The sequence below is a fragment of the Oncorhynchus gorbuscha genome, linkage group LG08, assembly GCF_021184085.1.
Source record: "Oncorhynchus gorbuscha isolate QuinsamMale2020 ecotype Even-year linkage group LG08, OgorEven_v1.0, whole genome shotgun sequence".
Lineage (NCBI taxonomy): Eukaryota > Metazoa > Chordata > Actinopteri > Salmoniformes > Salmonidae > Oncorhynchus > Oncorhynchus gorbuscha.
The window spans coordinates 36,897,285-36,924,943 of record NC_060180.1 but is presented as its reverse complement, the minus strand read 5'-3'; the positions used below and the strand labels follow the sequence as shown (position 1 = coordinate 36,924,943).

At 42.9% G+C, this 27,659-nt stretch overlaps 1 pseudogene; it reads left to right on the top strand.

Annotated features, from left to right (window-relative positions):
- The first annotated feature begins 20,303 nt into the window (after positions 1–20,303).
- LOC124041580 overlaps positions 20,304–27,659 on the top strand; it is a 43,927-nt pseudogene continuing 36,571 nt past the window's right edge.

Here is a 27,659-nt window from a genome sequence, read left to right as displayed (position 1 = left end):
GCCGATAAGAATACGGTGATTGACAGAGTCGAAAGCCTTGGCCAGGTCAATGAAGACCGCTGCACAGTACTGTCTTTTATCGATGGCGGTTATGATATCGTTTAGTACCTTGAGCGTGGCTGATGTGCATCTTCCGGGTAGCAAACTAAATTACTACATCTACAATACCTCTTTCGCCATCTGGCCCGGACCCGTTGTCGACACGGCGACCCGCAAGCTAACTGGTGCTAGCTTCGGGCCAGGGGCATTAGCCACTATAGCCTCTCGGTTGCAGCTAGCTAGCAGCGATGATCCGATGCAAATGTCCAGAGCTTACGGCAAGTATCCGGTGGAGTAGTGGATTCTAGCCGTGTTGGGTGTCCGGGAGGCGTCGGCTGAGTAGCCGGGTGATCACAGAGTAGGCCAGGAGGTGGGCCTGGCTCAGGGCTAGCTTCGGGGCTGGGTCACTCGGTGGCAGCTAGCTAGCTGTGATGATCAGGAGTAATGGTCCAGGGTTTACGGCAGGAATACGGCATTGTAGTGGAGAAAAACAGTCCGAGGCTGGCAGGTATTATCCAGGCTAAAAAAACAGTGCCTGGTGCCTGTGCAGAAGGTAAAGGCCGCTAGCCGTGGCTAACAATGACTAAATAGCTAGTAGCTAATTAGCTGGTTAGCTGCTGATGGCTAGCTTCTGATGGAGGTTCTTGCTATAAGGTCTAAAGAAAATAGCGGATCCGTGTCACATTGAGTGAGGTGGGTTACCGGAAGGTATATTTAATTTTAAAATGGAAAAGAGATTGAAAAATAAATTGAAATATATACTTAAAAGACGAAAAATACAAAAAGTAAACGAGAGTACGACAAACCACGTCTGCACTGCTATGCCATCTTGGTTCTACCTGGAACCAAAAAGGGTTCTTCAAAGGGTTCTCCTATGGGGACAGCTGGTGAACCCTTTCAGGTTCTAGAGACCACTTTTTTTCTAGAGTCCACAGTCAGATCAGGCAATCATGGGCAGCTGAATAACATTTCTCTTGTGGAATCCAGTCTCAGAGAGACCTGATGCAGAGAAAAAACATGAATGATTATCAGCGTAGCTAGTACAACCCTACTGTAGCTCTTACAAAGCTGGTTAGTAGGAATCAATACACATTGAAGATCAGATAACTTACTGTCAATCATTATGGATTTAATAATGGGAAGTTCTGCTCTCTCCTTTCCCTAGGATGTGGCAGAATTGGTCACTGGTAACTGAGTGGGTGGCTAAGCATTGCTGTAGAGGCCATGCATCCGGTCAATGACGTGTTTCAGGAACTGTAAAGACAGAGACTAATCATGATTAATCATTACCTATGGTCTTCACTAAGTTAGACTTAGCCTAGTACTACAGAGAAGTATATTTTCTGGGTGATTTCAATATTGCCTGGCTTTCATCAAGCCTCCCACTCAAGAAAAAGCTTCAATCTGTAACCAGTGCCTGTAACCTGGCTCAGGATGTCAGTCAACCTACCAGGGTAGTTACAAACAGGACATTAATGAAATCATCAACATGTATTGATCACATCTTTACTAATGCTGCAGGAATTTGCTTTAAAGCAGTATCCGAATCCATCGGATATAGTGATCACAATAGTAGCCATATCTAGGAAAGCCAAAGTTCCAATGGCTGGGCCTAATATAAACACAAAAAGTTTTAAATGATGTCTTATGCAAAAGCAAAAGTCATTCTGCTACCTAAGAATAGTAAAGCCCCATTTACTGGCTCACATAGCCGACCAATCAGCCTGTTACCAACCCTTAGTAAACTTTTTGAAGAAATTCTGTTTGACCAGATACAATGCTATTTTACAGTAAACAATTTGACAGACATTCAGCATGCTTATAGGAAAGGACATTCAACAAGCACAGTACTTAAACATATGACTGATGATTGGCTAAGAGAAATAGTTTTGTTAGGCTTCAGTGCGTTTTTTGGCATTATCGATCATAGTCTATCGCAATGGAAACATCTCCAACATAATCCATGCCAGTGTGTATATGTATGCAGATGATGCAACACTATACACTTCAACTGCTACAGAAACTGAAAGGACTGCAATACCTAACAAAGAGCTGCAGTTAGTTTCAGGATGGGTGGCAAGGATTAAGTTTGTCCTAAATATTTCAAAAACTAAAAGCTTTGTATTGGGGGCAAGTTTTTGAATAAACTGTAAACCTCTACTAAATCTTGTGATGAATCATGTGGAAATTGAGCAAGTTGAGGTGACTAAACTGCTTGGAGTAACCCTGGATTGTAAACTGTCATGGTCAAAACATATTGATACAACAGTAGCTAAGAACAACACTATCAACAAGGCAGGTTCTACAGACCCTAGTTTTGTTGCACCTAGACTACTGTTCAGTTTTGTGGTCAGGTTCCACAAAGAGGGACTTAGGAAAATTACAATTGGCTCAGAACAGGACAGCACAGCTGGCCCTTAAATTTACACAGTGTTCTGACATTAATAATATGCATGTCAGTCACTAGTTGCTCAAAGTGGAGGAGAGATTGACTTTATCACTACTTATTTTTGTAAGAAGTGTTGGCAAGCTGGATACACCGAGCTGTCTGTTTGAACTACTAGCACACAACTACTCGGACACCCATGCATACCCCACAAGCCACCATACCCCACATGCCACCAGAAGTCTCTACACAATCCCCAAATCCGAGCAGACTATGACAGGCACACAGTACTACATAGAGCCATGGCTACATGGAACTCTATTCCACATCAGGTAATAACTGATGAAAGCAGTAGAATCAGATTTTAAAAAACAAATAAAAATACGTCTTATGGAACATCGGGGACTGTGAAGAGACACACAGACAGGTACAGACACACGCAGACACACACACACATGCTAGCACTCGCACTTTACACACACCTACATTGTAATATTGTTGCATGCTGATATTATACATTTCGTATTGTAGATATGCAGTGGTGTAATAATGTTTCATGATGTACTGTTGTATTTTCTGTTTCATGTAATGCAAGGGCCTTAATGTGTTTGGACCCCAGGAAGAATAGCTGCTGCCTTGGAAGAAGCTAGTGGGGATCCGTAATAAATACAAAGACGTTGACTATGTTGCCCCTCAGCAATCTGGCAGTCAGGCAGACAGACGCCGAGAGATAGACAGTAAAACATACGCTATTTACATAACATACATTTCTTAGTCACCAGACTGGATAGCTTTTGTACTCCTTTTCTTTGTTACCTCTTCCATCCTTCCATCCAAGCTAGAAGAATCCTGCAAGAGAATCAATCATTGAAAAAGGCAGTTGAGAGGTGTAACATTAGAATGATAAATACCTACAAATACAAGGATCTCTGACGAATCAAGAAAATCTTCACATCCATGTTGGGGGGGGGGTACATGTTTCATGTTTCAAGAATTAAACTAGATTACTGTCTCTCACACACACACACACACAATCAATGTTTCCTATATGTGTATCCATGTACCATCTCTCTATCTCGCTCTCTCTCACACACACACAGCTAGCATGATACAATGTTGACATGACGACAATCTTTTCTACAAGTTATTGCAATCATAACCACCCCTCTCATACAGAGAATACACACACATAACTAGCATGACAACGTTGACATGAAAATGTTTTCTAAAGTTGTTGTGATCATCATCTCTGTCTTTCATACAGACATTTACTATCATTAACTAAACAGATATCAACATTTCTATATGTTATTTTAGCTAGCTACAACCAACGCCTATAGCAGGTACAAATTAAAAAACTTACAATGTCCATGGAGGATTACTCAGTGCTAATGTTAGCTAGATAGCTAGCTAACTTAGCTGCCTCATTTTAGCTATTTAACTAGGGGCGGTAGGTAGCCTAGTGGTTAGAGCATTGTAGGTAGCCTAGTGGTTAGAGTATTGTAACCGAAAGGTTGCTGGATCAAGTCCCTGAGCTGACAAGGTAAAAATCTGTTGTTCTTCCCCTGAACAAGGCAGTTAACCCACTGTTCCTTGGTACACCATCATTGTAAATTAGAATTTCTTCTTAATTAAAAAAACTAGCAAATCTTTCCTTTACGTTCTTCTCCCGAACAGAACTGCAGCTTTACTTAAAACAGTAAAACAAGAAAGTAGGAGAATAGGGACTACCACTTAACAGTCAAATCATTTAGATGTATTTTGTGTAAATGTTGAGAAACTGTTGTTGTTTCCAGCTGTGTTGTTGTGTAGCCTACAGTGTGCTCTGTCCCAACTGTTGTATGGAATGTTGACAGATGCTCTTGAGCAAGCAGGCTGCCTGCATTCCAATCCAAGTTTTAGCTGGAACTGATATGCCTACCTCCTTATTTAGCTACTGAAATGAAAATACAATTACTGCTGCATTATGTTAATTGCTTAACCCTCAATAACATAGCTGTCAGTAGAGTCAGAGCTGGAAGGGTGAGGGGTATATAGAGAGTAAAGGAGAGGGCCTAGAAATGAGCCCTGGGGGACACCAGTAGTGAGAGTACGTGGTGCAGACACAGATCGTCTCTACGGCCTGCCAGGTAGGATGCAATCCAAGAGTGTGCAGAGCCTGAGACGCCCAGCCCTGAGAGTGTGGAGAGCCCTGATAGTTCATGGTGTCAAAGGCAGCGGATAGATCTAGGATGATGAGAACAGAGGAGAGAGAGTCAGCTTTGGCAGTGCATAGAGTCTCCGTAACACAGAGAAGAGCAGTCTCGGTTGAGTGACCCGTCTTGTAGAAGATTGTTTTGAGAGATACGAAGGGATACAGAAAGAAGATAGAAAGAAGGGATACAGGTCTATCGTTTTTTGACGTCAGATGAGTCGAGTGTTGATTTCTTGAGGAAGAAAGCAACTCTGGCCATTTTAAAGTCAGAGGAGACACAGCCAATGGTCAGGGATGAGTTAATGAGGGAAGAGATGAATGAGAGAAGGTCTTCAGAGATGGTCTGTTAAAGGGAAGAGGGGATAGGGTTGAGTGGGCAGGTTGTCAGGCGGCCAGACCTCTCTAGTCGCAGGATGTCATCTGGAGAGAGAGGGGAGAAAGAGGTCAAGGCGTAGGGTAGTTCTGTTTGAGTGAGACCACTGGACACAATAGGCAGAGTAGCAGAGGGTTAGAGGCAGAAACTTGATAGATACTGGCCTTAGCAGCAGATACAGAGGAAGAGAAGGGAGAGAGGAGGGAGTAAAAGGGTGATAGGTCCTCCAGAAATGTCGTTTTCTTCCATTTTCACTCAAATGCCCACAGCCCTGTTCTGTAATCTCGCAATGAGTCACTCAACCTCGGAGCAGGAGAAGAGGGTCGAGTGGAAAGGGGGAAGTGCGAATCATAGGATGCAAAAACAGGAGACAGAAGGGAGAAGGATTTAGGTGAAGGGAGAGAAGATAGGATGGAAGAGCAGAGAGTAGTGGGAGAGAGAGAGCAAAGATTGCGACGGCGCACAACGATCTGGGTAGGGGTTGAGTGGTTAGGCTTGGAGGAAAGGGAGACAGAAAAGTAAAGAAAGTAGTGATCAAATCACATTTTATTTGTCACATACACTGAAAACAACAGGTGTAGTAGACCTTGCCGTGAAATGTTTACTTACACGCCCTTAACCAACAATGCAGTTCAAGAAATAGAGTTAAGAAAATATTTACTAAATTAACTCAAGTAGAAAATAAAATTAGTCAAGATGTGTTGGTACCTGTACTGATGGCGCAAAAGCCATGACAGGGAGACAAAGTGGAGAGGTAACGCGCGTGCAAGCAGTTGCTCCTGAAGCCACTTGGGTACACTGCAGCATCCACCGAGAGGCTCTTGCTGCCAAGGGAATGCCTGACAACTTGAAAGACGTTTTGGACACTACAGTGAAAATGGTTAAAACAAGGCCCCTGAACTCTCATGTATTTTCTGCACTATGCAGTGATATGGGCTGCGATCATGTAACGCTTTTACAACATTCAGAAATGTGCTGGTTATCAAGGGGCAAAGTATTGACACGTTTTTTTTTAATTGAGAGACGAGCTTAAAGTTTTCTTTACTGACCATAATTTTCCCTTATCTGAATGCTTGCATGAATGACGAGTTTCTCACACAACTGGCCTATTTGGGTGATGTTTTTTTCTCACCTGAATGATCTGAATCTAGGATTACAGGGACTCTATGCAACTATATTCAAAGTGTGGGACAAAATTGAGGCTATGATTAAGAAGTTGGAGCTCTTCTCTGTCTGCATTAACAAGGATAACACACAGGTCTTTCCATCATTGTATGATTCTTTGTGTGCAAATGAACTCAAGTTTACGGACAATGTCAAATGTGATATAGCGAAGCACCTGAGTGAGTTGGGTGCGCATTTACGCAGGCACTTTCCCAAAACGGATGACACAAACAACTTGACTTGTTATCTCTTTTATGCCCTGCCTCCTGTCCAATTTACTGATATCTGAACGAGAGAGCCTAATTGAAATTGCAACAAGCGGTTCTGTGAAAATGTCATTTAATCAGAGGCCACTGCCAGATTTCTGGATTGGGCTGAGCTCAGAGTATCCTGCCTTGCAATCACCCTGTTCAGAAACTGATGCCCTTTGCAACCACGTACCTATGTGAGAGTGGATTCTCGTCCCTCACTAGCATGAAAACTAAATACAGGCACAGACTGTGTGTGAAAAAACGATTTAAGACTGAGACTCTCTCCAATACAACCCAACATTGCAGAGTTATGAGCATCCTTTCAAGTACACCCTTCTCATTAACCTGTGGGGAGCTATTCACAATCTTCAATGAACAAATAAGGTTTTATATGTAAGATGGATAAATAAAACGCAAAATTATTGATTATTATATTATTATTATTTGTGCCCTGATCCTATAAGAGATCTTTGTCACTTCCCACGAGCCAGGTTGTGACAAAAACATTCATTCTTATGCTTAATAAATGTATCGTATAGTGTGTTTGTGTGGCAGGATTACAATGATGGAGAAAAAAAAACATTTGAGAGTGCACTGACCCTGGTGCTAGAGGGGGTATGCAGCTGTAGGTTGAATGTTTGAAGATGTACTGGACTATAAAAAGTTTGGGAACCACTGGCCTAGTATATAGGTGCTGAATGTCAGGATGCTTGGCCCCAGTGATGTACTGCATCGTACCCACTAACTACCCTCTTGTTGCGCCTTACGGTCAGATGCCGAGCAGTTGCCATGCCAGGCAGTGATGCAACCGGTCACATGCATTTCAGTCTCCTGAGGGGGAAAGGCAGGCACGGCGCCAGGATACCCCCATGTATTGGTCAAGGGGAAAAGAAAAAAGTTGATTTTCAAAACTTCAGAGTTAAGAGGAAGTTCTCGTTTTGTTTCAATAAAAGCAGATACTTGTAGACTGGCTGGCCGACAATATGCATGCGCCTTCTTGTTCCATCCAGATCCAGATCAGTGCATTTCAATCATGTTCGCACCACCAGACAGGTGCTCTGTCAATAAATGAAAGGCCTTTCAGTTGCAAATTCATAATAATAGATGAGGCTACGACAGGCGCACAATATACAAAATTACCCAACTTAATACCACATAATAATATCCTATGGCATATATTCATAATTAGTTAATCAGTTACTCACCAAGCATTGTTTTACAGAAGGACGATACGTCTGTTGTTGTGGTACAGTGCAAATGAGTCTATAATCCTCTGGACATGCAGCCTTGGTTCTCTCTGCGTGTATGGACAGGCAGGCAAGGTTGCTGAGTTGAGGGTTTGCCATTCTGTTTCTCAGGTAGGTTTTTACACGCCGCATGCAGGAAAAACTGCACTCACATGACAAGGAGGTTAGTGGCAGTGTGACAGATATGCGTAAAAGTTTACAGATGTCCACGAAGGAGTCTTTGTAAGGTTTAAGCATGGACAGGAACTCCAGTGTGCTGCTAACTATTTTGGCCTGTTGTTTTTTTCTTTCCAAGAGCCGGTGCACTTGGTGCATCTCGGCCAGCAGATTGTCCTCTCTGATTCCATAGTGCTGTGCCATGGGCAAAGGCTCTCCTTTTGCAGGAATGCGGCATGCTTGGGTTTGAGGGCTGACGTTCCCATGAGAACTGCACCTGCTTCTGTGGAAAAGCGTTGGGTAATTTCATTCGCCAGTCGGTCAATGCCAGGGTAGAACGAGGACGTTCGGAGTTCATCCGGAGAGGACATGGATGGATGTTCGCTTTGAATTGGAGCTTCAACTATAAATTCCTGTAGATGGCGAGGCTGTTGCGATTGTCTCTTCTCTTGTGGGGGGCGGAGGTGGTTGTACGGCAACACCGACCTTTGCGCACAGGGCCTTTGCCTGGCTCCATATGGGTCGCCAAGAGTCCTCTGTGCACTTTTCTTTTAAGCTCGTGGTGACCGAGTGTGCGAGGTCAGTGGCAGTCTAGAGCAAAATATCAGGGGACTGACATTAACTTTGCTGTGTGGAACAGATCCTCAAACAGGATAAGGTGGAGGATGAATTCAGCATCAATGAGTGTGAGTAATGACCGTGCATCAGTCGATCTGCCTGAATTTGGCTGTGACTTAATGTCCTTTAAAGTTGCAATGATGCCTGGGAGGGTTTTTTGCACTGGACTAAAGCATCCACAAACTCCTGAACTGAACTGGCCTGTCTCCTGGTAGCGCCTCCATGCTCTGGACACTACGCTGACAGACACAGCAAACCTTCTTGCCACAGCTCGCATTGATGTTCCATCCTGGATGAGCTGCACTACCTGAGCCACTTGTGTGAATAATTTTTCACGCCCAATTTTTCAGTTTTTGATTTGTTAAAAAAGTTTGAAATATCCAATAAATGTCGTTCTACTTCATGATTGTGTCCCACTTGTTGTTGATTCTTCACAAAAAAATACAGTTTTATATCTTTATGTTTGAAGCCTGAAATGTGGCAAAAGTTTGCAAAGTTCAAGGGGGCCGAATACTTTCGAAAGGCACTGTATGTTAAAAACATCCTAAAGATTGATTCTATACTTCGTTTGACGGAACTTTTTGACTTTTCCTTTGCTCCTAGTGATCGCGCATTGTGAATTTGAATACTGGGCTGAACGAGCTAACAAAAAGGAGGTATTTGGACGTAAATGATGGACATTATCGAACAAAACAAACATTTATAGTGGAATTGGGATTCCCGGGAGTACATTCTGATGAAGATCATCAAGGGTAAGTGAATATGTCATGTTTTGTCATTTATTATCATGTCTTGTCCCTGTGCTTCCCATTCTATTCGTTTCCCTCTGCTGGTCTTATTAGGTTCTTTCCCTCTTTCTATCCCTCTCTCTCCCCCTCCCTCTCTCACTCTCTCGCTCTCTCTTCTCTCTATCGTTCCGTTCCTGCTCCCAGCTGTTCCTATTCCCCTAATCATCATTTAGTCTTCCCACACCTGTTCCCGATCCTTTTCCCTGATTAGAGTCCCTATTTCTCTCCTTGTTTCCCGTACCTGCCCTGTCGGTTCCTCATCTAATTCACCGTGCTGTGTCTATGTTTTGCCCTGTCGTGTCGTGTTTCCCTCAGATGCTGCGTGGTGAGCAGGTGTCTGAGTCTGCTAGGTTCAAGTGCCTTCCCGAGGCAACCTGCAGTTCTCGATCAAGTCTCCAGTCTGTTCTCGTCTTTACGTGTAGTATTATGCTTTTTGTTTTGTAAAGTTTATTCTGGATTAAATACTCTGTTTTCGCCAAGTCGCTTTTGGGTCCTCATTCACCTGCATGACAGAAGGATCCGACCGAGGAATGGACCCAGCGACTACAGACGCTCGTAACACTGCCGTCGAGATCCAAGGAGCCATGCTCGGCAGACACGAGCAGGAATTGTCTGCTGCTCGCCATGCCGTGGAGAGCCTGGCCGCTCAGGTTTCCGACCTCTCTGGACAGTTCCAGAGTCTTCGTCTCGTGCCACCTGTTACTTCCTGGCCTGCCGAGCCTCCAGAACCTAGGGTTAATAACCCACCTTGCTACTCCGGGCAGCCCACTGAGTGCCGCTCCTTTCTCACCCAGTGTGAGATTGTGTTCTCTCTCAACCCAACACATACTCTAGAGAGAGCTCGGGTTGCTTACGTCATTTCACTCCTTACTGGCCGGGCCCGAGAGTGGGGCACAGCTATCTGGGAGGCAAGGGCTGATTGTTCTAACAATTACCAGAACTTTAAAGAGGAGATGATTCGGGTTTTTGACCGTTCAGTTTTTGGTGGGGAGGCTTCTAGGGTCCTGGCTTCCCTATGCCAAGGTGATCGATCCATAACGGATTACTCTATAGAGTTTCGACTCTTGCTGCCTCTAGTGACTGGAACGAGCCGGCGCTGCTCGCTCGTTTTCTGGAGGGACTCCACACAGTGGTCAAAGATGAGATTCTCTCTCGGGAGGTTCCTTCCAGTGTGGACTCTTTGATTGCTCTCGCCATCCGCATAGAACGACGGGTAGATCTTCGTCACCAGGCTCGTGGAAGAGAGCTCGCATCAACGGTGTTTCCCTGCTCCGCATCGCAACCATCTCCCTCCTCTGGCTCTGAGACTGAGCCCATGCAGCTGGGAGGGATTCGCATCTCGACTAAGGAGAGGGAACGGAGGATCACCAACCGCCTGTGCCTCTATTGCTGTTAATTCATGTCCAGTAAGAGGCCAGAGCCCATCAGTAAGCGGAGGGCTACTGGTGAGCGCTACTACTCAGGTCTCTTCATCTAGATCTTGTACTACTATGTCGGTCCATCTACGCTGGACCGGTTCGGGTGCTATGCAGTGCCTTGATTGACTCTGGGGCTGAGGGTTGTTTCATGGACGAAGCATGGGTTCGGAAACATAACATTCCTTTCAGACAGTTAGACAAGCCTAATGTTTGCCTTAGATGGTAGTCATCTTCCCAGTATCAGATTTGAGACACTACCTTTAACTCTCACAGTATCTGGTAACCACAGTGAGACTATTTCTTTTTTGATTTTTCGTTCACCTTTCACACCTGTTGTTTTGGGTCATCCCTGGCTAGTATGTCATAATCCTTCTATTAATTGGTCTTGTAATTCTATCCTATCCTGGAACGTATCTTGTCATGTGAAGTGCTTAATGTCTGCCATCCCTCCCATTTCTTCTGTCCCCACTTCTCAGGAGGAACCTGGCGATTTGACAGGAGTGCCGGAGGAATATCATGATCTGCGCACGGTCTTCAGTCGGTCCCGAGCCAACTCCCTTCCTCCTCACCGGTCGTATGATTGTAGTATTGATCTCCTTCCGGGGACCACTCCTCCTCGGGGTAGACTATACTCTCTGTCGGCTCCCGAACGTAAGGCTCTCGAGGATTATTTATCTGTGTCTCTTGAACCATAGTGCCTTCTTCCTCTCCGGCCGGGGCGGGGTTCTTTTGTTAAGAAGAAGGACGGTACTCTGCGCCCTGCGTGGATTATCGAGGGCTGAATGACATAACGGTTAAGAATCGTTATCCGCTTCCCCTTATGTCATCAGCCTTCGAGATTCTGCAGGGAGCCAGGTGCTTTACTAAGTTGGACCTTCGTAACGCTTACCATCTCGTGCGCATCAGAGAGGGGGACGAGTGGAAAACGGCGTTTAACACTCCGTTAGGGCATTTTGAGTACCGGGTTCTGCCGTTTGGTCTCGCCAATGCGCCAGCTGTTTTTCAGGCATTAGTTAATGATGTTCTGAGAGACATGCTGAACATCTTTGTTTTTGTCTATCTTGACATCCTGATTTTTTCACCGTCACTCGAGATTCATGTTCAGCACGTTCGACGTGTTCTACAGCGCCTTTTAGAGAATTGTCTCTACGTAAAGGCTGAGAAGTGCTCTTTTCATGTCTCCTCCGTTACTTTTCTCGGTTCCGTTATTTCCGCTGAAGGCATTCAGATGGATTCCGCTAAGGTCCAAGCTGTCAGTGATTGGCCCGTTCCAAGGTCACGTGTCGAGTTGCAGCGCTTTTTAGGTTTCGCTAATTTCTATCGGCGTTTCATTCGTAATTTCGGTCAAGTTGCTGCCCCTCTCACAGCTCTTACTTCTGTCAAGACGTGTTTTAAGTGGTCCGGTTCCGCCCAGGGAGCTTTTGATCTTCTAAAAGAACGTTTTACGTCCGCTCCTATCCTCGTTACTCCTGACGTCACTAGACAATTCATTGTCGAGGTTGAAGGCGTGGGAGCCATTCTATCCCAGCGCTTCCAGTCTGACGATAAGGTTCATCCTTGCGCTTTTTTTCTCATCGCCTGTCGCCATCTGAGCGCAACTATGATGTGGGTAACCGTGAACTGCTCGCCATCCGCTTAGCCCTAGGCGAATGGCGACAGTGGTTGGAGGGGGCGACCGTTCCTTTTGTCGTTTGGACAGACCATAAGAACCTTGAGTACATCCGTTCTGCCAAACGACTTAATGCCCGTCAAGCTCGTTGGGCGTTGTTTTTCGCTCGTTTCGAGTTTGTGATTTCTTACCGTCCGGGTAGCAAGAACACCAAGCCTGATGCCTTATCCCGTCTGTTTAGTTCTTCTGTGGCTTCTAATGATCCCGAGGGATTCTTCCTTATGGGCGTGTTGTCGGGTTGACAGTCTGGGGAATTGAAAGACAGGTTAAGCAAGCACTCACGCACACTGCGTCGCCGCGCGCTTGTCCTAGTAACCTCCTTTTCGTTCCTGTTTCCACTCGTCTGGCTGTTCTTCAGTGGGCCAAGTTAGCTGGTCATCCCGGTGTTCGAGGCACTCTTGCGTCTATTCGCCAGCGCTTTTGGTGGCCGACTCAGGAGCGTGACACGCGCCGTTTCGTGGCTGCTTGTTCGGATGCGCGCAGACTAAGTAACTCTCCTCCTGCCGGTCGTCTCAGACCGCTCCCCATTCCTTCTCGACCATGGTCTCACATCGCCCTAGACTTCATTACCGGTCTGCCTTTGTCTGCGGGGAAGACTGTGAGAGCCGCCAATAAACGCAGGATTAAGAGTCCAAGGTATTGTTGCGGCCAGAGAGTGTGGCTTTCCACTCGCAACCTTCCTCTTACGACAGCTTCTCGTAAGTTGACTCCGCGGTTCATTGGTCCGTTCCGTGTCTCCCAGGTCGGTACTGAACATCTTCGTCGCGTCCATCCTGTCTTCCATGTCTCCTGTGTTAAGCCCTTTCTTCGCACCCCGTTCGTCTTCCCTCCCCCCTCCCGTCCTTGTCGAGAGCGCACCTATTTACAAGGTACATAAGATCATGGACATGCGTTCTCGGGGACGGGGTCACCAATACTTAGTGGATTGGGAGGGTTACGGTCCTGAGGAGAGGAGTTGGGTTCCGTCTCGGGACGTGCTGGACCGTTCACTCATTGATGATTTCCTCCGTTGCCGCCAGGATTCCTCCTCGAGTGCGCCAGGAGGCGCTCGGTGAGTGGGGGGTACTGTCATGTTTTGTCATTTATTATCATGTCTTGTCCCTGTGCTTCCCATTCTATTCGTTTCCCTCTGCTGGTCTTATTAGGTTCTTTCCCTCTTTCTATCCCTCTCTCTCCCCCTCCCTCTCTCACTCTCTCGCTCTCTCTTCTCTCTATCGTTCCGTTCCTGCTCCCAGCTGTTCCTATTCCCCTAATCATCATTTAGTCTTCCCACACCTGTTCCCGATCCTTTTCCCTGATTAGAGTCCCTATTTCTCTCCTTGTTTCCCGTACCTGCCCTGTCGGTTCCTCATCTATAATTCACCGTGCTGTGTCTATGTTTTGCCCTGTCGTGTCGTGTTTCCCTCAGATGCTGCGTGGTGAGCAGGTGTCTGAGTCTGCTAGGTTCAAGTGCCTTCCCGAGGCAACCTGCAGTTCTCGATCAAGTCTCCAGTCTGTTCTCGTCTTTACGTGTAGTATTATGCTTTTTGTTTTGTAAAGTTTATTCTGGATTAAATACTCTGTTTTCGCCAAGTCGCTTTTGGGTCCTCATTCACCTGCATGACAGAATATTTATAATGCTAATTCTGACTTCTGTTGACTACACAACATGGCACATATCTGTTTGGGTTGTTTTGGTCTCTGAGCACTGTACTCAGATTATAGCATGGTGTGCTTTTTCTGTAAAGTTTTTAAAAAATCTGACACAGCGGTTGCCTTAAGGAGAAGTGGATCTAAAATTCCATGCAAAACAGTTGTATCTTTTAGCAATGCTTATTCTGTAAATTGATGTGGCTCTCTGCAAAATCACCGGATGTTTTGAAACTACTGAACATAACGCGTCAATGTAAACTCAGATGTTTGGATATAAATATGAACTTTACCGAACAAAACATACATGTATTGTGTAACATGAAGTCCTATGAGTGTCATCTGATGAAGATCATCAAAGGTTAGTGATTAATTTTATCTCTATTTCTGCTTTTTGTGACTCCTCTCTTTGGCTGGAAAAATGACTGTGTTTTTCTGTGACTTGGCTCTGACCAAACACAATCGTTTGATTTTCTTTCGTCGTAAAGCCGTTTTGAAATCGGACACTGTGGCTGGATTTACAACAAGTGTATCTTTAAAATGGTTTAAAATACTTGTATGTTTGAGGAATTTTAATTATGGGATTTCTGTTCTTTTGAATTTGGCGTGGGATGTTAGCGTTAAAGAGATGGACATAATTGTTTTTTATCCTAAATTTCAAAAATAAAAAGGGTGTTGATAATGTAAATAGATATTTTCACTGTGGTATTAAAATGGTATGAAGTGCTCGGGCTAATTTTATATAAAAAGGAAGATGTTAAGATAACGGGCATAATGCCAACCCAGAGATGGCGCTAGTGGGGCACCTATCTAGGATATATAAATGCATTATGGTGCATTATGAGGTGCATTATGAGTGTCTGATTGGGATGTCGTAACCTATTATACCTGGATGCAGTCTATCACAGTGCCATCCGTTTTGTCACTAAAGCACCTTATACCACCCACCACTGCGACTTGTATGCTCTAGTCGGCTGGCCCTCACTACATATTCGTCGCCAGACCCACTGGCTCCAGGTCATCTACAAGTCCATGCTAGGTAAAGCTCCGCCTTATCTCAGTTCACTGGTCACGATGGCAACACCCATCCGTAGCACGCGCTCCAGCAGGTGTATCTCACTGATCAACCCTAAAGCTAACACCTCATTTGGCCGCCTTTCTTTCCAGTACTCTGCTGCCTGTGATTGGAACGTACTGCAAAAATCACTGAAGTTGGAGACTTTTATCTCCCTCACCAACTTCAAACATCAGCTATCCGAGCAGCTAACCGATTGCTGCAGCTGTACATAGTCTATTGGTAAATAGCCCACCCATTTTCACCTACCTCATTCCCATACTGTTTTTACACTGTTTTTTATTTATTTACTTTTCTGCTCTTTTGCACACCAATATCTCTACCTGTGCATGACCATCTGATCATTTATCACTCCAGTGTTAATCTGCAAAATTGTAGCTCAGTTGGTAGAGCATGGCGCTTGTAACGCCAGGGTAGTGGGTTCGATCCCCGGGACCACCCATACGTAGAATGTATGCACACATGACTGTAAGTCGCTTTGGATAAAAGCGTCTGCTAAATGGCATATATTATTATTATTATTATTATTATTCGCCTACCTCCTCATGCCTTTTGCACACATTGTATATAGACTGCCCATTTTTTTTTCTACTGTGTTATTGACTTGTTAATTGTTTACTCCATGTGTAACTCTGTGTTGTCTGTTCACACTGCTATGCTTTATCTTGGCCAGGTCGCAGTTGCAAATGAGAACTTGTTCTCAACTAGCCTACCTGGTTAAATAAAGGTGAAATAAAACATATAAAAAATACCTGAGTAAAGGATTATGCTTGAACTTTACCAAACTCTCCAAGGTGAGTTATTCACATACACATAAAAACACCCTGTTCCTTGTGGTTGAATCTGTGTTTCACTGCTTGACCGATGGACCTTACAGATAATTGTATATTTTTGTCATAATTGTACAGAGATGAGGTAGTCTTTCAAAAATCATGTTAAATGCAGAGTGAGTCCATGCAACTCATTATGTGACTTGTTAAATCTTCTTAGGGATAGGTGTCCCACTACATCTGAAGAAATTGGAGGGCCTGCAATTAAAATAAATTGTAATATTAAACATTCATGAACACACAAGTATCTTATATCATTTAAAAGCTTAAATTGTTGTTAATCTAACTGAGTTGTCTGATTTACAATAGGCTATACAGCGAAAGAATACCATACAATTGTTTGAGGACAGCGCCCCACATCAACATATTTTTCAACCAGCACAGGTTTCATAAAATCACAAATAGTGAATAAATAAATCACTTACTTTTGAAAATCTTCATCTGTTTGTAATCCCAAGGGTCCCAGCTACAACATGAATGGTCATTTTGTTAGATAAAATCCTTCTTTATATCCCAAAATGTCTGTTCAGTTGGCGCCATCGATTTCAGTAACCCATTCATTCAACGTGCAGACAAAGGAGTCCAAAAGCTACCGCTAAACTTTGTTCAAACAAGTCAAACTACGTTTCTATTTAATCCTCAGGTATCATAAAATGTGAATAAACTATAATATTTCATATGGAAAAAAGTATGTTCAATAGAAAAGTCAAATTAGTAAGCGTGCATCCTCTTCACCACGCTAAAAACAGACTTTTTGAAATGGGAGTCTTTGTACAAAAACTAAACATTCATGCTTGTTTTTGAAGAAACAAGCCTGAAACAATGAATTTGCAATCTGGGAGCTGGAATTACAAAGAACCCATAGCTTTCCATTATACAGTTGAAGTCGGAAGTTTACGTACACTTAGGTTGGAGTCATTATAACTCGTTTTTCAACCACTCCACAAAGTTTTTTTAACAAACTATAGTTTTGGCAAGTCAGTTAGGACATCTACTTTGTGCATGACACAAGTAATTTTTTCAACAATTGTTTACATTCAGATTATTTCACTTTCACTTTCACTGTATCACAATTCCAATGGGTCAGAAGTTTACATACATTAAGTTGACTGTGCCTTTAAACAGCTTGTAAAATTACAGAAAATTATGTCATGCTTTAGAAGCTTCTTATAGGCTAATTGACATCATTTGAGTCAATTGGAGGTGTACCTGTGGATGTATTTCAAGGCCTACCTTCAAACTCAGTGCCTCTTTTCTTGACATCATCGGAAAATCAAAAGAAATCAGCCAAGACCTCAGAAAAACAATTGTACACCTACTCAAGTCTGGCTCATCCTTGGGAGCAATTTCCAAACACATGAAGGTACCACGTTCATCTGTACAAATAATAGTACGCAAGTATTAACACCATGGAACCACGCAGCCATCATACTGCTCAGGAAGGAGATGTGTTGTGTCTCCTAGAGATGAATGTACTTTGGTGCAAAAAGTGCATATCAATCCCAGAACAACAGCAAAGGAGCTTGTGAAGATGCTGGAGGAAACAGGTACAAGGAAAAAGCCACTGCTCCAAAACCACCATAAAAAAGCCAGACTATGGTTTGCAACTGCACATGGGGACAAAGATTGTACTTTTTGGAGAAATGTCCTGTGATCTGATAAAACAAAAATAGAACTGTTTGGCCATAATGACCATCGTTATGTTTGGAGGAAAAAGGCTCCCGGCTTGCAAGCCGAAGAACACCATCCCAACCGTGAAGCACATGGGTGGCAGCATCATGTTGTGGGGCTGCTTTGCTGCAGGAGGGACTGGTGCACTTCACAAAATAGATGGCAACATGGGAAAGGAAAATTAGGTGGATATATTGAAGCAACATCTCAAGACATCAGTCAGGAAGTTAAAGTTTGGTCGCAAAATTGGTCTACCAAATGGACAATGACCCCAAGCATACTTCCAAAGTTGTGGCAAAATGGCTTAAGGACAACAAAGTCAAGGTATTGGAGTGGCCATCACAAAGCCATGACCTCATTCCTATAGAAGATTTGTGGGCAGAACTGAAAAAGTATGTGTGAGCAAGGAGGCCTTACAAACCTGTCTGGGTTTCACCAGCTCTGTCGAGGAATGGGCCAAAATTCACCCAACTTATTGTGTGAAGCTTGTTGGAAGGCTTCTCAAAACGTTTGACCCAAGTTAAACAATTTAAAGGCAATGCTACCAAATACTAATTGAGTGTATGTAAACGCCTGACCCACTGGGAATGTGATGAAAGAAATAAAAGCTGAAATAAAGCACTTGTTTTTGTTCTTCTATTGTTCTTGTATTGTCTTTTTTGTTGTTGATTGAATGGTATCAGTCAATATGGTTTATCAGGAAACTATAGGAAACTAGGAAACTATAGGAAACTATAGGAAACTAGGAAACTATAGGAAACTATAGGAAACTATAGGAAACTATAGGAAACTAGGAAACTATAGGAAACTAGGAAACTATAGGAAACTAGGAAACTATAGGAAACTAGGAAACTATACTATATAGGAAACTATATAGGAAACTATCAGGCTATAGGTGTCAGAAACTATAGGAAACTAGGGAAACTATAGGAAACTAGGAAACTATAGGAAACTATAGGAAAAATTATAGCTATAGGAAACTATAGGAAACTAAAACTATAGAAACTAGGAAACTATAGGAAACTAGGAAACTATAGGAAACTAGGAAACTATAGGAAACAAACTAGGAAACTATAGGAAACTAGCCACCCAAGCCATAGAAACTAGGAAACTATAGGTTCACTCTGGTACAGAGGAAGGCGTCCGACTCCAGCCACCCAAGCCATAGACGTTCACCGGAACATCAGCTCTCGGACCAACAGGCTCCGAAACAGCTGCTACCCCAAAGCCATAAGACTACTAAATAGTCAGACAGCTAAATAGTCAACTAATCTAACTATCTGCATTGACTCAATGAACACTCACTAGAATTGATATACACACTCACTCACATACACACTACAATGTCACTCTCACACAAATCTCTCACACACACACACACCGACACAACACAAACAAACATACATACATACACACGCGCACACTCACACACACACTTTTAATTTGCTGCTGCTTATCTGTTCTTTATTTTACTCTTATTATTATCTATCCGGATGCAAAGTCACTTTAATCTGCCTTCATGTACATATTTACCTCAAGTACCTCGTCGTACCTCTGCACATTGTACTGGTACTCCCTGTATATACTGTAGCTCCATTCTTGTGTATTTTATTCCTCGCGTTAGTTACTTTAAAATGTGTATCATCCTTTTTTAAAACTTTGCATCGTTGTGAAAGGTTCTTAAGCAAGCGTTTCACTTTAAAGTCTAGACCAGTTGTACTCATCGCATGTGATAATGTCACGGTCGTCCTCTTCATCTGAAGATGAGAGGCGAGAAGGATCGGAGGACCAAAATGCGGCGTGGTATGTGTTCGTCATGAATTTTAATAAAGAAAACACTGAACACTGAAAAACTATACAAAAACAGTAAACAAAATAACAACTGTGAAGCTAATGCGAGCTGCGCTGAAACAAGCCATCAACATAGACAATCACCCACAAACAAACAGTGCAACCCAGGCTACCTAAGTATGATTCTCAATCAGAGACAACTAATAACACCTGCCTCTGATTGAGAACCATACTAGGCCGAAACATAGAAACTCATGCCCTGACCATACTAAATAATGACAAAACAAAGGAAATAAAGGTCAGAACGTGACAGATAAACTAAATTACATTTTGATTTGATTTTGTATACGGGACAGCACACAGGAAGGTATGAACACTGAAATGTTTGCCAATAATTTTTTTTTTATCCCATCATGTGATAGAGAAGCAATTTTTAGAACCTTATTTTTTTAACCACAGACAGAGAAACACACCGTTTTCACATATATAGACCCTGGTTTGGTGCTGAAGATGTTGAATATGAAGTTGAAAAGTGGTGGAATTGCCCTTTAATTTCTCTCCACCCCATGGTAAAATTAGTAGAATTGCATCAAATTTGTTATAAAATTGCTACATTTTCTCTCTGCCACATGGCAAAATGTCTAAAATCAACTTTAAAATTTACATTTTTCTCTCTGCCACAGGGCAAAATGTCTAAAATCAACTTTAAAATGTACATTTTCCTCTCTGCCACATGGCAAAATGTCTAAAATCAACTTTAAAATGAACATTTTTCACTCTGCCATCAAAAGGGTTGCACCCAAAAAATGTGCCTGCTTGGTTTCCACTGCCTTTCTGCATTATAAACTAACGCGCCTGTTATTGTATTAAGTAACCTGTTGGTTTGCCGTGTATGCTGCCTTGACGCTCCACACAGGATGTCCTCGATAGCGGGCTATGGTTTATATGATACCCTAATGGTGAGGGGGTCCTAGGTTGGAACTGTCTGAGGCAGGAGGTGTGTCAAGTCACTTCCCCTTTGCATTCCTCCAGAGGAGCATAGGCTAAACCTTTATCCAAGAAGCCTCTGTTAGAGACAGAAGAACTGGCACGAGCTGAAACTTCTAAAGCTGATAATACACCAACGGATGGATATATATTAGAAGCTTTCAAAAGTCACTCAAACTTTTTCGGTGTTTCAAGAAGCCATCACTCAACACAACGTAAGCAATTGTTCATTTCACTCTTGACAATTAGTTACACTGTGGTAGGCTACTCAAGTAAAGAACTTTCACAAATTTCGCAGTTGGGATGTGTTTTGATGAGGTATGAAGGGAAAAATCAACTTTGATTTGATTTGAAAGTGAGTAGCCTGTAGGCTGAAAGCTTGCAACTAGAAGCCTGCATCCACCACATGTAGCTTATTAACTTGGCATGAAAGGCAGGCAGAGGAAAGTGCTTATGTAGCCAATGGATAAATCAAAATAAAAGGCACTTTTAAATGGCAGATAGTTATTAGCTCAGCTGACTGAGCAATTTTACGTTTCATTTGGCCATTGAATTACTGAACACTGAATTGCTCTCTCTCTCTCTCTATCTCTCTCTCTCTCTCTCTCTCTCTCTCTCTCACACACACACACGCACACAGGGTGATGGGTGTTATTGGTTCCAGTGGTACCAGGCTCTGCTCATAAAGTGAGAAATATTTTAGATACCATGCTGATAAAAACATGGAAAGGTTTTCCTGTTCCCTCACATAATGTTGTGCGTCGACAACCAATGGAAATATGAGGCATTTTTTGCCTTTCTTTATATATATATATACAGTACCAGTCAAAAGTTTGGAGACACCTACTCATTCAAGGGTTTTTCTTTATTTTTACTATTTTCTACATTGTAGAATAGTAGTGAAGACATCAAAAATATGAAATAACACATATGGAATCATGTAGTAACCAAAAAAGTGTTAAACAAATCAAAATATTATTTTATATTTTGATATTCTTCAAAGTAGCCACCCTTTGCCTTGGTGACAGCTTTGCACAGTCTTGGCTTTCTCTCAACCAGCTTCATGAAGTAGTCCAATCCAATTGTTTTAGTAGCTACTATCTTGTCTCATAATATGGCAAGAAAAGCTATTACAACTCCATTTCTTTTTTTTATTTGAATTTTACCCCTTTTTCGTGGCATCCAATTGTTTTAGTAGCTACTATCTTGTCTCATCGCTACAACTCCCGAACGGGCTCGGGAGAGACGAAGGTTGATAGTCATGTGTCCTCCAATACACAACCCAACCAAGCCGCACTGCTTCTTAACACAGCGGGCATCCAACCCGGAAGCCAGCCGCACCAATGTGTCGGAGGAAACACTGTGCACCTGGCAACCTTGGTTAGCGCGCCCTGTGCCCGGCCCACCACAGGAGTCGCTGGTGCGAGATGAGACAAGGATATCCCTACCGGCCAAACCTGGACGACGATAGGCCAATTGTGCGTCGCCCTACGGACCTCCCGGACGGGGGCCGGTTATGACAGAGCCTGGGTGCAAACCCAGAGTCTCTGGTGGCACAGCTGGTGCTGCAGTACAGCGCCCAGAACCACTGCACCACCCGGGAGGCCCAATCCTGGACATTTCAAGTACTTTAAAAGTTTTTCAACTGCAGTCGTAAAAACCATCAAGCGTTATGGTGAAACTGGCTCTTATGAGGAACGCCACAGGAAAGGAAGACCCAGAGTTACCTCTGCTGCAGAGGATTAGCTCATTAGAGTTAACTACACCTCAGAAATTTCAGCCCAAATAAATTATTCACAGAGTTCAAGTAACAGACACATCTCAACATCAACTGTTCAGAGGAGACTGCGTGAATCAGGCCTTCGTGGTCAAATTGCTCAAAGCACTTCTAAAGGACGCCAATAAGAGGAAGATACTTGTTTGGGCCAAGAAACACGAGCAATGAACATTAGATGGTGGAAATCTGTCATTTGGTCTGATGAGTCCAAATGAGAGATTATTGGTTCTAACCGCCGTGTTTTTGTGAGATGCGAAGTAGGTGAACAGATGATCTTCGCATATGTGGTTCCCACCGTGAAGCATGGAGGAGGTGGTGTGATGGCGCTTTACTGGTGACACTGAAGGCCTGATTCAGTTTCAACTGTCCTGCCTGCGGCTATGGAACCCTGACCTGTTCACCGGGCGTGCTACCTTGTCCCCGGACCTGCTGTTTTCTACTCTCTTTCTCTCTCTACCCCACCTGCTGTCTCTTCCTCTGAATGCTCAGCTATGAAAAGCCAACCAACATTTACTCCTGAGGTGCTGACCTGTTGCATCCTCTACACCCACTTTGATTATTATTATTTGACCCTGCTGGTCATCTATATGAACGTTTGAACATCTTGGCCATGTACTGTTATAATCTCCACCAGGCACAGCAAGAAGAGGACTGGCCACCCCTCAGAGGCTGGTTCCTCTCTATGTTTCTTCCCAGGTTCCTGCCTTTCGAGGGTGTTTTTCCTAGCCACCGTGCTTCGACATCTCTGCATTGCTTGCTGTTTGGGGTTTTAGGCAAAGTGTGTATAGCACTTTGTGACATCGGCTGATGTAAAAAGGGCTTTATAAATACATTTCATTGATTGATCGATTGATTGATTTATGTAGAATTCAAGACCACTAAACGATCATGGCTACCACACCATTCTGCAGCAATACGCCAGCCCATCTGGTTTGCGCTTAGTGGCACTATCATTTGTTTTTCAACAGGACATTGACCCAACACACCTCCAGGCTGTGTAAGGGCTATTTGACTAAGAAGGAGAGTACTGCATCAGATGACCTGGCCTCCACATAATTCATTTTTCTAGTTATTATTACACATTTCATGATTTGCAATTTCAGTGTATTTTGTTCAAAGGCAGTGCTTCTCAATCCTGGTCTCGGAGACCCAAAGAGGCACACACCCACACCCCCACCCTCACTCCCACACACCTAACCCCGTTCAGAGACTTGAATGTTGAGTTAAGAAATTGAATAAAGGGAAAAAATTAGTCCCAACAAAAATAAAATAATAGGCAAGTTATATATTTAATGTTGTTACCCTTTCACCTATGACACACACATCCTATGACACACACATTTGTAGCCCCAAAGCACACACATCCCTGGGTCGCTCCTCTTTTCAGTTCACTGCAGTTAGCGACTGGAACGAGCTGCAACAAACACTCAAACTGGACAGTTTTATCTCAATCAATTCATTCAAAGACCCAATCATGGACACTCTTACTGACAGTTGTGGTTGTTTTATGTGATGTATTGTTGTCTCTACCTTCTTGACATTTGTGCTGTTGTCTGTGCCCAATAATGTTTGTACCATGTTTTGTGCTGCTACCATGTTGTGTTGCTACCATGTTGTTGTGGTGTTGTGTTGCTACCATGCTGTGTTGTCATGTGTTGCTGCCTTGCTGTGTTGTGGCCTTAGACCTCTCTTTATGTAGTGCTGTGTTGTCTCTCTTGTTGTGATGTGTGTTTTGTCCTATATTTATATTGTATTTATTTTTAATTTTTAATCCCCATCCCCGCAGGAGGCCTTTTGCCTTTTGGTAGGCCGTCATTGTAAATAAGAATTTGTTCTTAACTGACTTGCCTAGTTAAATAAAGGTCATGTGGTCTAAGGACCTTTTCTGTCAAATAAGAGGGGATAAGCTACATTTTTTAGGCCATATCACCCAGCCCTATCTCGATTTCTTTCAAAGGTATGGGCGATTCACAATATATATCTCGATTTTTGTACAATTAAAGGTAAAGTCCACTGCATTTCAAACAGTCAGCAATAATCTAATGCATTTAGGGCTTCTGAAGTTATACCTAGACTAAATATAAGCCTTCCACAACCATAAGACCCACTGTGTCACGACAGTCGAAGCCTCTCCTTGTTCGGGCGGTGCTCGGCGCTCGATGCTCGACGACACCGGTCTTCTAGCCATCATTGATCCATTTTTTATTTGCCATTGGTTTTGTCTTGTCTTCCCACACACCTGGTTTCAATCCCATTCATTACCTGTTGTGAATTTAACCCTCTGTTTCCCCTCATCTCTTTGTCAGAGATTGTTTGTTGTTCAGTTTTTGTGTTGTTTGTATTGGTGCGCGACGGGTCCTCGTACTCCATTTTGTTTTATTATGATTCATTAGTTTTGGAGTTATGTTTTGTTTACAATCATTAAACAACTCCATTCCATTAAGTTTGATTTTCCTGCGCCTGACTTCCCTTCCACCTATACACACGACTTTGACACACTGAGTTTATCAAAATAGTTTAACCTGCTTTTTTGTGCAACAATCACTGATCCGGCTTTCAAGTCTGTCTATGGAAATTCCCTTTTTTTGTTACAAATTTAACTAGAACCATGCATTCACTAATAAAGACAAACCTCTTGGAGCAGGCATTAGGCTATAGAAAATGAACACAGGTCTCAACAATCTCTCAAGCCCATGAGCTAGGGATTAGCCAAGATAATCTTTATATTTTAAGTTTAGCCAACTTGGATCTATTTTCTAGCTAACAAGGCTGAACAGTGGAATTGCAATGAGCACACCCTTCAGTCTGCCTCCAACTGTTTGAAAGCATGTTAGCCTGTCCACTTCTTGAAATCAAGTGGCCTACCTTATTTCTCAGAATGAGAACGAGTTGCCAATTCCTTATATAATTGTGTTTTATGCTTATTGCACATTTATAAAACACAATTTTAAAAAGACTAGACAGCTAGTATAACAGTCTTTGGCTGAAATACTGCTAGTGATACGTGGTACCCCAATGTCGCTCACGACGAACTGAACATTCATTTTCCAGAATCGATGTTCATTGATACTCTTGTTTTACTAGTGTCTGCTCTGTGCACATTTGGAGTAGTTGAGACATAAAAAGGGTATTGATTGAAAAGTTTACTTCTCCTCTATTACAGTAAAATAATGTCTCAATGCGTTTGGGTGTCCATATGGCCAATTCTGTTTGACGAGTTCAAACCGCTTGTCAGAGAGGAAGGTGTGATCTTTCAACTTTGTTGAGAGGAAAGGGCTTGGTATGTGTGTAAACCACATAGAAAGAGGCAAGGTGAGAGGTTTCACTCTTGTTCAAATCTGTTGGACGGAGACAGATCTCTGGTGTAAATGGAAAGGTGCACACAGCACAGAGGAGCGAAGGAGACGAGACCAAAAATACAATGAGAACAAGCGGACATAAACGCTCATAAAAACAAAAAATAACAAAACATTGATTCTTGTGATACAGGCATTTGGAATATCGCGCAAAAACATGAATTCGAATGAAACAAATTTGTTCGATATATCACCCAGCCTTACTATAGGTTGCATGTTGTATGCCATTTAATTTGCAAACAAATGCTGATTAGTGGGTGTTTTCTACATCTGGCATCAATTTGAGTGACTTTTTATGTGTGTTGGTGAAGCAGCCTTCAACCCATAGCATTTAAAGTGTGGGTGTTGTTGTTGGGAAACTGCATTGAATTAAAGGCTCTTATCTCAGTGGCCCATGTGCATTCTAACGGTGCTTGCATGGTGCTAGCTGCCAAAACAAAGTTACTTGGCAGGAGAGAAACAGGGAGAGGGACACAGGTGTATCATCATTGGACCAGCATATGGACTGACAAGTTCCTAAATCACACACACACACACACACACACACACACACACACACACACACACACACACACACACACACACACGCACACACACACACACACATAGTGCTTTAGTTGATAAAGTTCCCAAACCCACCATGTACAAAACACCGTTCTTCTTCACCCAGCTGTTCTCTTTCCACCCTCTGAGCTGTCACAGAACTATCCTACCAGTTGTCATTATCAAAAGGTTTGTGACACCTTTTAACTAGCCTCTACCAGACTTGGCCTCAATTTGAATTGAAGGCAGAATATTCAGGAAGTGATTTGAACTTAACATTCAGAAATGGTAGAACTTGAAATAAATAGATTTTACTTTTCAGTTTATTGAGAAGTCATTGAAAATAAATGCCCTTTTTGAATTATTGAATTGTCATTTTTGTTTTTATTCAAACTGAGCCCAACCCTGGCCTCCACATAATTCATTTTTCTAGTTATTATTACACATTTCATGATTTGCAATTTCAGTGTATTTTGTTCAAAGGCAGTGCTTCTCAATCCTGGTCTCGGAGACCCAAAGAGGCACACACCCACACCCCCACCCTCACTCCCACACACCTAACCCCGTTCAGAGACTTGAATGTTGAGTTAAGAAATTGAATAAAGGGAAAAAATTAGTCCCAACAAAAATAAAATAATAGGCAAGTTATATATTTAATGTTGTTACCCTTTCACCTATGACACACACATCCTATGACACACACATTTGTAGCCCCAAAGCACACACATCCCTGGGTCGCTCCTCTTTTCAGTTCACTGCAGTTAGCGACTGGAACGAGCTGCAACAAACACTCAAACTGGACAGTTGTATCTCAATCAATTCATTCAAAGACCCAATCATGGACACTCTTACTGACAGTTGTGGTTGTTTTATGTGATGTATTGTTGTCTCTACCTTCTTGACATTTGTGCTGTTGTCTGTGCCCAATAATGTTTGTACCATGTTTTGTGCTGCTACCATGTTGTGTTGCTACCATGTTGTTGTGGTGTTGTGTTGCTACCATGCTGTGTTGTCATGTGTTGCTGCCTTGCTGTGTTGTGGCCTTAGACCTCTCTTTATGTAGTGTTGTGTTGTCTCTCTTGTTGTGATGTGTGTTTTGTCCTATATTTATATTGTATTTATTTTTAATTTTTAATCCCCATCCCCGCAGGAGGCCTTTTGCCTTTTGGTAGGCCGTCATTGTAAATAAGAATTTGTTCTTAACTGACTTGCCTAGTTAAATAAAGGTCATGTGGTCTAAGGACCTTTTCTGTCAAATAAGAGGGATAAGCTACATTTTTTAGGCCATATCACCCAGCCCTATCTCGATTTCTTTCAAAGGTATGGGCGATTCACAATATATATCTCGATTTTTGTACAATTAAAGGTAAAGTCCACTGCATTTCAAACAGTCAGCAATAATCTAATGCATTTAGGGCTTCTGAAGTTATACCTAGACTAAATATAAGCCTTCCACAACCATAAGACCCACTGTGTCACGACAGTCGAAGCCTCTCCTTGTTCGGGCGGTGCTCGGCGCTCGATGCTCGACGACACCGGTCTTCTAGCCATCATTGATCCATTTTCTATTTGCCATTGGTTTTGTCTTGTCTTCCTACACACCTGGTTTCAATCCCATTCATTACCTGTTGTGAATTTAACCCTCTGTTTCCCCTCATCTCTTTGTCAGAGATTGTTTGTTGTTCAGTTTTTGTGTT